The following is a 14,667-nucleotide window of genomic DNA, read 5'->3' as shown; positions in this document are numbered from 1 at the left end:
AACTAGGTTATTCTTCCTCTCTCTCTCTTTTTGCTGTTAATAACTCTGTCCTTCTTACTTTCCTCTTCCCCACTGGTTTCCTCCTCCCTAGCATTCTGTCAAGCAATAGGCTGTAAAATAGTTATCCAGACCAGCAGCCAGGCAAGTGCCGTTTGAGAGTAATTTCTGCCCCAAGCGTTTGGCCCAGGGCAAAGCAAGCGTGCTCTCTAACTGATCAACCTGGATATTTCATTATTCATTAATTTACTGTTTAACCAAATCCCACTCATTATCAGAGGCAACGCTTGGCAGAGCCCAGCGAACAGTAGCAGTTGGTGTCAGGCGTGGAGAATTGGCCCATTTGATCCTGGGCTGTTTTATTATTCAACACCACTGACTGAGAAAAAGGTCCATGAATAATAAAGAGCCAAAGCGTGTTTGAACTGAGAAGCATGACACAGCCTTACAAAACAGCAGTTAGAAAATTAAAGGCAAGGTGGCCCAGACTTTGCATTTTTTATCTTGGCTGTGGGCACAGACATTTATATCCCTACATTGTTTTCGGTGATTTTTTTTCTTTTTTTTAAGTCCTAAGAGGCATTTGTTTCAGTCAGTCTCACCCTTTCAAAACAGACCACTGTAGAACTCAGGAGCAAACTTACACAGCAAGAAACAAACATGCCTCCAGATGGGAACTTGAAAATGTAATTTCTAACCTTGTAATCAGTTAGGTCCTTTGTGGCCCATCTCAGCTATGTGAAGATTTGGGTGATATTAATTCTTCTTTGGACCTGCCATCATTCATACCCTGGGTTCGTTTAATAATATAATTCATGATGCTGATCAAATGCATGTTAAATTCCTTTTCTGTTCAATTAGTTCCTTGACAAGTTTTTGGGTATTTAAGCACCTGGCCACAAAGGACGTATGGCAAAGGTTTTAGGACCCTGTAGGTAATATCCAAAATTTAATATGAGAGAAGGACCTGTGAAGCACATAAGGCTAGAGGAAGGAGTTTATCCTCCCCAAGAAGCACCTTTTTTGCATTTATGTGGGCAACAGTGGTCATGAATTCTTTCAGGCTCTATTAGTTCTGTAAGTGCACAGTTGAAATAAATGCACTCGTTGGATCCATTGATGGTGGGCCTGAAGGTATAACTGTCTTTAAGACTGACCTGTCCTGCCATTCTATTCATGTACCCTTTTTATTCATTGATTTATAGTCCTTGAATAAGTATGATGAGACCTAAAACAATAATGATAACTGCATTTTGTATGTTGCCTTCTACTACCTAGCATCTCCTTCATTTAATCCATGCAGAGTCTTACGGAGAGAACTAGGGCACATGAGCAAGTCCATATGGGCTGCCTATGCTCATAAAAAGTAGTTATATATATTATATATATGTAAAAAATCTTCCAGGATTCTTCAGAACTTGGTCAGAATAGAACTACCTTGGGTGCTAAGATACTTAGAGTGATACATAAAAGGTGATGTGATGAGATCAAACTTCAAATGATTTTTAATGTTGGAATCTGTAAATAAAGGTGAAAGCATAAAGGTGAAAGCATTAGGGAGAGGCTTGGCGTCTTCTTACCTCAGGATATTCTTTTGCCTGTCTTGGATGCATTTGGAAACTTGTTATTAGGCTGAATTTAAAATAGGGTAGAATGTTAGCATAGAAAAGATTCTTTTAACATCATCAGCCTGACCACCTCATTTTACAGATGCTTAAGAGAATGGCTTGCCCAGTCTTATGCATGTAGCTCTTGAGTGAACTGCCATTAGAACTTTAGTTCTAAAATGCTCTTTCCTCTACAAAAGAGCTGAGGGGTTTGATTTTTATTCTAGATATAAGAATAGGTATTCTAGATATTAAAGTATTTGTATTCTATGAATTTTTTTCTATTTATCTTTCAGTAGTTTTGAAGAGGCCTTAAAAATTTTTGATCCCATAGGACTGAAGTACAGTATTTTAAAAAAGAGATCCATTACAGTTAGTGCTTTTTGGTATCACAATTTTTGGCATTAATTATAAGAATAGGGTGAAAATTGTTCCTCCAACTTAGTTGGGTTTGGAGGGTCAGAATAAGATAACGATCTCCATTGTTTTGCTTCCTAATATGGTGCACCAGGTTGATTACTTATTATAAATTAAAGTGAGTATGTTAACTAGGTATGATCACGTTTGTAACTTATGGCAGATAAAGTTAATGTCTTAACTTCTCAGATCATGCCAGTTCTCATTAAGTCATGAAACTACACATCCTTGAATATGACTACATATTTCAGACCAAGCTAGGACATAGTCTCTTTTTTTAGGTAATAAGGAATTTGAAATTTATATTTGGATATTTTAATATCCTCATCAACATTTCCTTCTAAATCAAAGGTAAGTATCCATTATATAGGCAAAATAATTATAAACTATTTGCATTTCACTTTATGAAGCATTTTCATTAAATAACATCATTTAATTTGATTCTTGCAACAAGAATCAAATGTAAGATGTAAGATGGGTACTAAAGAACCTCTCTTAATATTACCGGTAAGGAAACCTAGGCTCTGGATGAGACCCAAGCTTACCTTGCAGAAAAGTGGCAGAGCAGATAAGTTCTACGCTTTTTACCATTCCACACTGCCATACTTACATTATAAATATAAGTATGTATCCATACATACCATAGAAATAAGGAAATACGAAGTTTTGTTACACTACTTGAAATGTAAAAACTAGTCTAGTATATTAATGTATAAATAACACAATATATATTTTAACAGCTTACTAATTTACATCACCTGGACAAAGATATGCATACGTTTGTGAGAATTTGAACTATACAATCTTTAAAAAGGATGTAACTTTACTTCTTTCAAGTATACAGAAGAAGTGGACTTGCACTAATTAAAGATTCTTTTTAGAAGTCCTTAGAATACTAATTTTGATTAATACATAAGATTGCTTTATAATTATACTCTCAATTATTCGTACATAAATGGGTGCTCCTAAATGCTTGGGGATACTAAAAAACAGTGTATTGTCTTAAACAGTTTATGTACTCTCCCTGTAATCTTTATTTACACTAGTAATTCAATAAGTCTTTTATCCATTGATATGGTAAAGGCAAACTTCTGCTCAGCTGGACCTTTGTTAGAGCAGAAATTCCGATTTAAGTGAGTCTGAATTAATGAGGTTTTACTTTATTTGCACCTTAATAGATTTTGTACCATATATCTGCTTTTACATACACATATAACCTTATTAATATATACATGTATAAATAATGTACATTTATACACTTAAAAATATTCTGTAGGGCTACCAACTTGATTTATCAGTGAACCTGAGACATTTCAAATTATTTAATAGCTTCTTAGCATAGATTTGCCTTAGTCCATCTGTAGTGGTGGAGGAAAAACTCTGTTTCCTTAAGTCCTTTTATGAAGGTGCCAAAAGGTATAAAAATATGAAGCCATTTAATAGCCAGGCTCTTTGAAAGTACCAAGCACACACAGTGTGCATGCTAAGTTTAATCACACTGATGGATTTACATGTAATGTCTCAATTCCAGACTCCCTCATTAGTGCAGTCAATCTTGAAGTTTTCCCTGGTGAGTGAAGGGTGAAGGTGACTTCAACACCGATGAGAGGATGGCTGGATATTGCCAACACCCAGAAAAAGACAGTGGGAAAAAGCTCTACCATATGAGGCTATAATCCTAGCTGTGGTCAATGTGTTGAAAGCTTTATATTTCCTGACCACAGGATCTTTCTATAAAATGAACAAGGAGGAGGCATATTCCCAGGATTAGCCAGCTGGCTATTTCTATATGCTTATTAAAATTTCTGGAAGAAATGGTGGGACCCTTAAACCCTTTTAAAATATATTTGCTTGATAAATCGTAAGCTTCCCCTTTACCTGAACCATTTAGTGCAAGAGGGCTGGATAAAATATTTTCAAACTTCAATTTTGACAGTTGCAGCAAAGAAATGGGAATATAGATAATGGTGAAAACAGCAGTTGTAGCAGAAGCAAGGAAAGAATCCAGATGTCAACTCGTAGGAAATCTTTTTCTCTTCTAAGGACCTGAAGGTCAAGCCTTTAAATTTTGGACAAAACACAGTTTCATTCTATCCCATGCGGGGTGCAGGGACAGCCTCATCTTTTGAAGGCTGAATTTGGAAACTGCTGCCTCTTTGTATTCAATATTCACATGCTATTCCCCTAGCTTGCTGGGCGAATCCCTGAACAACAGTGGCATTAAAGAAAGCAAAGCACAGACAATGCATTTGGCTTTGTTGAAAGAAAAACAGGCAACTTAACATTTAACATTCATCAAAAGACACTGGGTTGTCAGATATACTGTAGAAGCAGCATTAAAGTTGAGTTCCTTATATAAGAAATCCTCAGTATTTAGTCAGGATTACCAGACCCAGGGGTATTCTGTTTTATAGTGTTCTTCTTCTCCTCTTCCTCCTCTTTGTCCTCTTCCTTTTCTTCTTATTTTTCGAGGGAGATTTAATAAGTGAAGCCAAGACAAGCTCTCTTTCTCAATTTCTCTTTCACTCACTCACTCACTCACTCACTCACTCACTCACTCACTCAATCGTCTATCTCATATATAGGTAGATAGATAGATAAATAGACAGACAGACAGATAGATATAGATTTATAAAATGCTCTTCTTCATTTTCTACATCCTTTTCTCTAAAGTAACCAAATCTTTAAATAGATCACCGAGCTAAGCAAATTTTCACTTTCAGAGTTAGGGCTCTTAGCATATATGTAGAGGAAATCTAACATACTTTTAGTTATCTTGCAATTTTACCATTGCAGTTGAGAAACTGTCTTTTTCTTCTAATCGATATCTTCAGAATCAGTGCATAAGCATGCATATTAAGCAAACTCAAAGGAAAATCTTTTGTTGAAAAGTATAATGAACACAATAGTTTATATTTGTTTAACTTTTCAGTTTATAGTGTACCTTTACATATTTTGTTTTGTTTAATCCCCCATAAAAAGTTCTCTGAAATACTACTGATCTCATAGAGTTGGTTGAATAAAGGGAGGTTGGGGAAAGTTAATAGGCTTGTCCAGTGACAAGAAATGAAGAGGATTTTTCAGCTGATTCTCTGAAAGTCTTCCAATTGGCAGTGGACATCCTGCTACCCCAGAGTCCCATAAATGATAATAGAAAATAAACACTTATCAATTTGCCACTATTTAGGTGAATAATGAAAGAATGAATTAGATGATTTTTAAATGTGTGTGTATATGTGTATGTGTGTGTGTGTTTCCAATCATCTAGTACCTAAAGAGGAGTTTTATGTCCAGGGAAGGGTAGTGGTACTAGAGAAAGAAAGGACACTGACTTTTGAGAAATATCACTATTTTCTGGCATATAACCATCAGGACTTTGGAGCACAGGAGTACAAAGAGTAGGTTAAAAGATTGTCTAAAGAAGGAAGGAATGAAGGAATATAAGGATAGGAAGGAAAGCAAGACAGACAAAAAAGAAGAAATAAAGGAAATAATGGATTAAGAAATGAGCACATGAGTGAAATGGCTAGTAATACCATGGTTCTTTCTCACTGAAAGCCTGATATTTAGGACCCTAAAATATTATGTTTAAATTAGAGTCAGCCAGACATTTAATGAGACTCTGAGGCATATAGAGTCTTCCTTCCTTCCAAGTATCTCTTCTATTTGATTTTGATGCCAGAAATTTCCTTGACATGAGGCAAAATTTTCCAATTCTTTATGATAAAATAAAGATTTTAAACACAAATATACAAATAAAACAGTACATAATATAAATGATTTTCAGTCAAAGTATAAAGAATGATTTTAGCTTATTTCTTGTTTGATTATAGGAGAAGTATTTATTATAAATATTCTTTTTGCCTTGGAAAATGGGATGGAGTTGCTCCTGAATCCCACGGTCTTAACCAGTTTCATGTGTCCCCTGATGTGATACCCTGAGAAGATATCACTTGTGTTGTCACTATGCACTTTGATATCTTACAGAAAATGCATAATCTGAATTTGATCACAAGGAAACAATCGTAGAAACCCAAATTTAGGGATACTATACAAAATAAGTGGTTTGTCTGTATGCTTCAAAAATATCAACTTTGTGAAATATAAAAAATGGCCAAGGAACAGTTTCAGATTACAGACAACAAAAGAGATAAACAGCCAAATGAAATTTATGATCTCGTATCTCGTATTAGAATCTAGATCAAAGAAAAATTTACTATAAGGATTTACTGGGGAAATTGGTGAAATTTAAACATGATCAATATATTAGAAAATAGTATTGCATCAATGTTAAATTTTGTGATTTGATAATTGTACTATGATAAAGGTGTGTGGTGTGTGCAACTTATTCTCAAGTATTTCAGGGAGGAAGGAAGGGAGGAAATTAACAAATGTGATAAAATCAAGAATCTGGGTGAGTATAGAAGTTGTTTCATTCTTGCAATAAGTTTGATAATATTTCTAAATAAAAAGTTTTTTAAAAAGTGGAGAGTGCATTTTCAGAGAGGATTTCCTTCTGCTGAAGAGAAGAAAATTGAATACATTTGGACTCTTTCTACAACTGGTAACTTAGCAGCTCTTGCTGGTGAATAAGTGATATGCTTAGATAATATCATATTTATTTACATAAAATGAAAAATGCTAGTCATTTTTAAATATTCAGTTTGGTCAGACAGCATAGCTCACAGAGTTGTAATATACGAGGTAACATTATGTCTCATCATAAAGGTATAATGTAAGATATAGCCACACAGGGCTAAGCCTAGGTCACACATTATTTTATTTAATATGTTTACCTGGACATAAAGATCTTGTTTGAAAACCTAATTTGGGAAATTTTGGTAGAGTTTCCTCTCTTTAAAAAGGTCACATGGAGTTATTGAAATATTTATAAAGATAAAAAATTATAATGAAATGCTTATAATAGGCTGAAATAGATGTGTTTACTAAATCATTAAATTAAGCACAGGTATAGAAAAAAACTCAAGTAATATTTGGAAATAAGTATATTGTAGTTCTGTGTTCTTTTTCAATTTCTTCTCGCTAAGTCCATGGGAAGCACAACAAAATGTGATCTGGTGCAGGTCCAGCAACTTGTTTTTTTCTATTATCACCTGGTGTTCCATTGATCCATGTCTCCTGTTGATGAATTCCATCTTACAGTGGCCTTTATAGGGGTAGTCACTTATTTGTGTCAGGGCTAATATATGAATTATGGAGAATTCTTATTCTGCCACACGAAGTTTCACATCGGAAGTGCTAACTCCTTATGTACTATGTTCATGGCTTTAGTTATGAGCTTCCTATTTTCTACTATGTGGATTCATGTTAATGCTAGAAATGTGGTTAGCCTCCCATTTGGTACTTGTTTACTTATTCTATAGCTGCCTATAAATAAGTATCTTTCCTTTGCAGTAGCAAAGGAGAGGTTTTGAAGATTCTTTTGGATTCTAGGGAAAAGAAATAGAGCAGAGTTCGGGCTAAGCACTAGTTAAAAAAAGCCTCCCCACTACTCAGGAGTCATTTACTTTATTGTTTTGCTATCAGAGATCCCCCCACCCCATGACATCAGCAGCCCTTGGTTAAAAGCTGTTCACTGGCTGTCTTGATAGGCTTTTGCTGTTTAACTGTTTCATGCCCACTTAAAAATGTCATATATATGCGCCTCGGGGATTTCAGTGAGTTTTTCATGACATAGGTCCTAGGTCCAAATTACGATTTTTAAAGGCATGACTATTTGAAAAACCAGCAGGTTTACAATTGAGCTATGGGGAAAAAAAGTTGCAAATGCGCAGAATCTGTGGGACTCCCCTGAAATTCTTTACTATCAGATTTTCATCATAACGAAAACACAGCTGGATAGTACAATGACAGAGGAAACTTGGGGATTGAGAAGGGGGAATGTAAGGCTTTTCTGCCTGTGTATAAACCTCCTGATCCTGCCTTGTTCCTGGAGAACTAAAGGTTGTACAACTATCCAAGCTTCTACCAGAGAGTGATTTCTGCCATATCTGAGTTAGCTCAGTACCAGCATTAGTCAGAACACTGCCACTAGCAGGAACTGTCACAGATATGGGGGCAGCAACACAGTAAGAGAGATTCTCCCTTCAGCAGTAACAGTTCCTTGGGGGTCTCTATAAACATAGCCTCCTATCAGGTTGGCTTACAGATTGCCATAGTGTTTACAGATTGTCCTGAAAATGAGATGTCATGTGAGGGGATCCCAGGGTACAGCTCTTGAAATGAACTCAATATGAAAAATTGAAGTGATGTGGGATCTTAGTACAAGTCAAAAACCTATGCAGAATTGTAGAGGAAAGGAAGTTAGTACTGTAACACAGATAGGGACAATTTATATCGATCATTAGGGCTGGAGGATTAATTTATGTAGAGGTAACTGATGAGTCACATTTCAAAAAAAGCTAATGTAGATAATAGGTGAAGAGAGAATAATCCCCTGGTGTTTGGGCCTGGAGCTGTTCTTTGGGTCATAGTAGCTAGCTAACAGTCAGGAAATTATTTTTAACTGTGTAAGAAAATGCTGATTACCTTTTCCTCTAGACATCTCTGAACATCCTAAGTCATTACAGGTGCTAAAGCCATGTAAGGATTTTAAAACACTACTTATAGATTCCAGAAGAGAAGGCCTGTGTGGTCTGTTTTACTGCAAGCACAGTAAAAATTAGTGGGCCCTATTTATTCATTACTAATCCGGTGGCAGAAATGTATCTTAATTCCTCATGTACTTTAAGTGCTGCTGCTATTATTTGTTGGGAAGTTTTCCCTTTTTTCCTATTAAATCTTTATTTCAGGAGTTGTGTTTATTTGGCACTAAGTTAAAAGGAGAGGATGTTGTTAAAAGAAGGGGCCACTTTATTGTTTCTATTAACACAACATCGCAGTACCTACTGCTACTAAAACCCAATTGAGTCAGTCTCTGAAGTCTGTCATCAAAGGGTAATTTGGAAACTATTAGAATTCACAGATATAATTTTTTAATCTAAAAATATATGTCATGGTAAAATGGTTGAAATTTTATACATATTTCCTTTTCTGGGTTTTGGTAATATGATATTAGCCATATTGTATTTTAATTTTATTATTTTTCTATGGTATTCATAGACTACTTTAGAGTTTATGACCTAGAGGTATAAATGCATTAAAAGAAAAGAAGAAACTTCTGTCTATAAAGAGTTTTGTCTGTGCTGACACGTACAAATAAGAGCATTTCAAAATTGGAGCAGGTGATGGGCAATATCTGAGGTATCAGAAGATTGAAGTGGCTAATAAGGATGTATCTGGCCATGTTTTAAAACTGAAGTACAGAGCACAAACAGAAATTTTATGAAATCCAAAGAAATATTAAGTAGTACATTCTCTTCCTGGAAAGTGATAATTTAATTGTTGAGATTTCCCCTTTTTCTCAAAGAACTCAAGTGACTAATAAAATTAAGTTCATTCAAAGTGCTTTGAACTTCATATTATATAGGCATAATTGAGTGAACACTCCTTGTTATGGACTGAATGCTTGTGTCCCCCAAAATTTCTATACTGAAACTCTACATCTCACCCACATGAAATTATTAGAAGGTGGGTTCTTTGGGAGGTAATTGGGATTAGATGTGGGCAGAATTCTTATGAATGAGATTAGTGCCCTCATAAGAGTCATGAAAGAGTTTGTGTCCCTTCTCTGCTCTCCGCCATGTGAGGGTATAAGGAGAAATCAGCAATTTGCAACCTGGAAGAGAGCCTCACCAAAACTCAACCATGCTAGCATTCTGATCTTGGACTTCCAGACTGTAGAACCGTGAGATATAAATTTCTATTGTTAATAAGCCACACAGCCCATGATATTTTTCTTATAGCAAGAACTAAGATACTCCCCAAAATAATCCCCTTTACTTTTAAACCTATAGTCCAAATTGATGTTTCCTTCTAGTTTGGGTAAATTTAAACCTAGGATATTGTATCTCACTGGCTCCTGCTTAACTTCCTTGCTAATTTAAGGGGCTCAGAAAGACCACCTCTGGAACTGGCTTATTTGATCTCAGCCTGAGTTTTGGATGTCCTAGAAATACTGGAATTTAAAGCCGGTACTATTTTGAGGGTACCTGAAAGTCAGGTGAATACTGTGATATGTTGGCTTCCCCTACTTGTCAAAGCATTCTGGAGGTAGAGAGCAATAGGCACTCAGCGTGCCCCGGGAACTGGATAGAGAACCACTTTATGACTTTTCAGGTAACAGGCTGTTTTTGACTTAACCTTAGGTGCATCCTACATTGATTTGGCTGGCATTCCTTTTCCTTGCAAAGGCTTTTAATGGTATTGCAAAGCAATGTAGCTTGTTTTTCTGAAGAAAGAAATGTTTCTTTCATTTAGCCATCTATATTCTGGTTTTGTTTCTGTTCATCTGAAAGGGGATCCCCAAATTGGGCTCCTCTGAAGTTTGACGCAGGGGCTGCTGAACTCGTGGCTACTCCAAAGACTTTCATGGCCCTGTGTTTGCCCCATCTTATCTATTCTGATGTTCAGACATTGTAAAGATGTTCAAACATTCTTGAATATAAGACTTTATTTTTTGTTGCTTATCATAGAAGCCTTGTATAGGAATTCAATTTATTTTAATAAGAAAAGAATGCCTATTATAGGTCAAGGATTATGCACAAACATGAAGACATGATAAGAGGGGACCTGCTGCATCCATGAGATAATCAGAGAGCAATATGAAACAGTGAAAATTAGGTACTGTTATGGTCCATTAATGGTTCCATTTCCTTAATATGAAAATTTTGGAGAGAGTATAGTCTCAGCCATATAATTATGATGTCAAACTTTCCTTATTGAGAAAATGTAGTCACTACCTTTTTGGCAGTGATGACCTGTCCGTGAGAACATGCCTCTCACAAAGGATCTCCTTCATCCCTCTCCAAAAGTGAAGAAAAAACAAAAAGAAGTGCCTGGAATAGTGTCCCAATTCCTATTTCACGTATGTAAAATACCCAGGATGCTATAAAATCACCACTGCCTATAGCCATGTGCAAAGGGCAGTTTTGTGTGTTAGCTGCTCCACTGTTCTCTGCCAGCCTACAGGAGGAAAAGCAAGGCTTACAGAAGGATGCTTCTTCAGAGGGAAGTAGCACTAAAGGCCCCTGAATCAAAATGCGTGGGAAGCTATTCCAATAAACACACTTTGGATAAAAAAGAAAAAAAACGAGACCATAACAATTACATTTTAGTGACATTACACTTGTTTTAATAGATGTCTAAAAGAACAATGATATGTGATTACTAGATAAACTCTTGAGAAAAACAGAACAAATCACTGTGTTAAATCTCTAAGCTATGAAAAAAATGAAATAGCATATTAGTGATTATTTTTATCAGTGCGAGAATACCTTAGATCAGTGGTCAAAATACCTGAGCACCAGTGCTGTCTCTTGTATAGCTCTCTTAACCTCCTTGGGCCTTAGTTTCTTCACTTGTAAAATGAGAGAGCTAGGGTGGACTAGTTAGACTTTATGGACCCTTTCAGCTCTGTGATTGCATGCCTTACAAAGGGGTTTTAAGAAATAATCATCCAATCTTCTTTATTTTTAGAATTGTTCTTTTAGGTATGTACCCAGATGACAGCCTGGGCTCTATTCAGTCAACTTATTAATGACAGTACTACTGAGTTTGTTCATAAGATCTGCAGATATGCTAATTTGCAGTTTCTCGATTCTTCTCTGGGAGCAATTCCAAGTGAAATATTTGGAATTTGGTTTGAAGCTTCTTCCTTATTCCCGCCTGGGGGATTTATGTAAAAGAATACAAAATTTACCCTAAGTCAGAAGATTCTCTGGTCTGATCCACCTCTTCTAGAACTTTATGAGCAGGAGGGAAGGTTATGGCAGTTTTTCATTTTCTACGAGAATGTCAGAACTTGGAACAATAATGGAGTCTGGAATTGCTCTTCATAAAAGTGTATGAAATTATCAGCAGAATGGAAGGGAAATGCATTAGGTGAGATCAGAGATATAAAAATAATTTTCCTATTACAAAGTAGTTTTCTTTCTTTAAATGGCATGCGGGGCTAATCCACCCTGATATCCATGCTGGGTATTTATCTGGTAATATATTTCTGTGCAAATAACTTTATTATTATTGTGATAAATTCTCCTCTATCAGGAGCTTTCCCAAGTGATGTTAACACCCTAAGCAAAGTTGCTTCTGTCAATGATGCAGGTGACTGTGCACACAATTTAGAACTCCAGATCATGTATGAGGCATTCCATGAAACATAACATCCAAAAGGCTAATAAAAATCATGAACTTTAAAAGTTTTGACTAAGTTTGCAAGATAATGAGAATAAGACAACTCAAGTATCCCAGGACAAGCCAACCACAATGCCTTCAAGGAACTGGCATCCATGTAACCCTAAGAATGTAAATCGAATAATAATTTTGTAGACTTTAAAGCCACAGAAGATGCCTGGGGTCAATATTAAATGCAGAAAAAAAGGATACTGTGCTTAAAATTCTGTTATAGAAACTTGAAGACTTTGTTAGATTTCCAAGACTTTCTCTATGTAGAAAAAACATTCCGTTGAGCACATGCGTGATACATTATATCTGCAAACATTCTAGGGGTTTATGGGTAGTAGTAGAGGGAGTAATTATGGACTGCTGTCCAGAGAAAGGCAAGAGGGAAGACAGAATTGCATTTTAATGTCACTAATATTTCAAAGACAAGCTGAGACATTTTTAGAAAGGGAAGAAGCCAAGTGGGAAGATGTAGAGCTGTCTCCAATGAGATTTGGTCAGAGCAGAGAGCCCTCCAGATTATTCTCTGGAGAGTGGCCTTAAAGTTAGAATCATTGAAGATCTGGACCTTAAATTTCATTTCCCTGCTCTGTTTTTGTTTGGAAATGACACTTCTTTTTTCTGTGTTTGCTTTCTTTATATTTAAGGAAAGATACCAGCCCTGTCTATTTATGCCTCTTCAAAAAGTTTCTTTAATATAAAATTAAAACATTTAATTCTTTAATTCCAAGTTCTTTGTGTTCAAAAGTCATCAGATTAGGCCTCTTCCAGTCAATTTCTACAAAATTCAATTTGGAAACATGGTCTACCTTTTTAAATGTATGTATCAATATTTATAAGAATTGTCCTTCCCATTATTAAGCTAACTGGATGCTACAAATGACTCTCTGGCATCCTTGTAGAGAAAATACTATGTCTCCACTGATGAAAACTGTGATATAAATTAAAAGTTTGGTAATAATTGGCCCTGACTTAAAAAGAAAGATAAGCAGCCTTGAGTAGTAAAAAAGAATAGCAACTTGGGAGTCAAACAAGCCTGTCTGGTTCTATCATTTTCTAATTGTTTGATGTAGAGAAAGTTACTTAAAACCTAAGCTTCAACTTTCTCATCTGCAAAATGGGTTTATAATATTTACTTTATAGGAATATTCTGAATGGTTAAATTAGTAGGTAGTGTAAACCGTTTAGCACAATGCCTGGCAAATAACAAAATTCAAATACATACTGGTTTAGTGAATTCTCCCTATTCTAATACCTTCCAACCCCCAATGAAAACTCACATTAAAGATAATGTGTACTAGGAGTTATGTCCCTTAGCAGTTGTTGAATCAATTAGTGTGTTAGAAATGCAGCTGTATTGGGCTCTGAACTGTGGCATTCCTGTCTTGATGGGCAGAGCTCCTAAAATCTCCCACCTTTTTCTTTTTTATCCTTTAATAATTTTTTATTTTTCAGTTATAGTTGACATACAATATTATATTAGTTTCAGGTATACAACATGATTAGATAGTTACAAAACTTAACGAAGTGATCACATCCATAAATCTAATACCTATCTAATACCATACATAGTTATTACAATATTATTGACTATATTCCCTATGCTGTACTTTACATCCCATGACTATTTTTCAACTACCAATTTGTACTTCTTAAACCCTTCCTGTTTTTAACCCATCCCCCCAACCCTCCTCCCATCTGGCAGCTATCAAAATGTTATCTTTATCTATGACTTTGTTTCCATTTTGTTTGTTTATTAATTTTATTCTTTAGATTCCACATATAAGTGAAATCATATGATATTTGTCTTTCTCTGTCTGATTTATTTTACTTAGCATAACACTCTCTAGGTCTATCCATGTCGTTGCAGATGGCAAGATTTCATTCTTTTTTATGTCTGCGTAATATTCTATTGTATGTATGTACCACCTTTTCTTTACCCAATTGTCTATTGATTGATACTTGGGTTGTTTCCATATCTTGGCTATTGTAAATAATGCTGCAATGGACACATGGATGAATATGTCTTTTCAAATTAGTCTTTTGAGTTTCTTTGGATAAATACCCAGAAGTAGAATTAATGGGACTTCCTTTGTCTCTTTTTATAGGCTTTTTTTTAAAAGTCTGTTTTCTGTGGTGTATGGATTCCTCCCCTAGCTTTTGAATTTGTTTTCATTTGCATGAAATATCTCTTTCCATCCCTTTACTTTCAGTCTGTGTGTGTCTTTTGACCTGAAGTGAGTCTCTTGTAGGCTACATATTGTAAGGCTCTTGTTTTCTTATTCATTCAGCCACCCTGTGTCTTTTGATTGGAGCATTTAGTCTATTTACATTTGAAGTAACC

The 14,667-nt window shown here is 35.5% G+C and overlaps 1 pseudogene; it reads left to right on the top strand.

Annotated features, from left to right (window-relative positions):
- The first annotated feature begins 10,914 nt into the window (after positions 1-10,914).
- LOC120594897 (40S ribosomal protein S27-like) lies at positions 10,915-11,158 on the top strand (annotated as a pseudogene).
- The last annotated feature ends 3,509 nt before the right edge of the window (positions 11,159-14,667 follow it).

The sequence above is a fragment of the Pteropus medius genome, unplaced genomic scaffold, assembly GCF_902729225.1.
Source record: "Pteropus medius unplaced genomic scaffold, Ma_sr-lr_union100, whole genome shotgun sequence".
Lineage (NCBI taxonomy): Eukaryota > Metazoa > Chordata > Mammalia > Chiroptera > Pteropodidae > Pteropus > Pteropus medius.
This window is presented reverse-complemented; position numbering and strand designations above follow the sequence as displayed.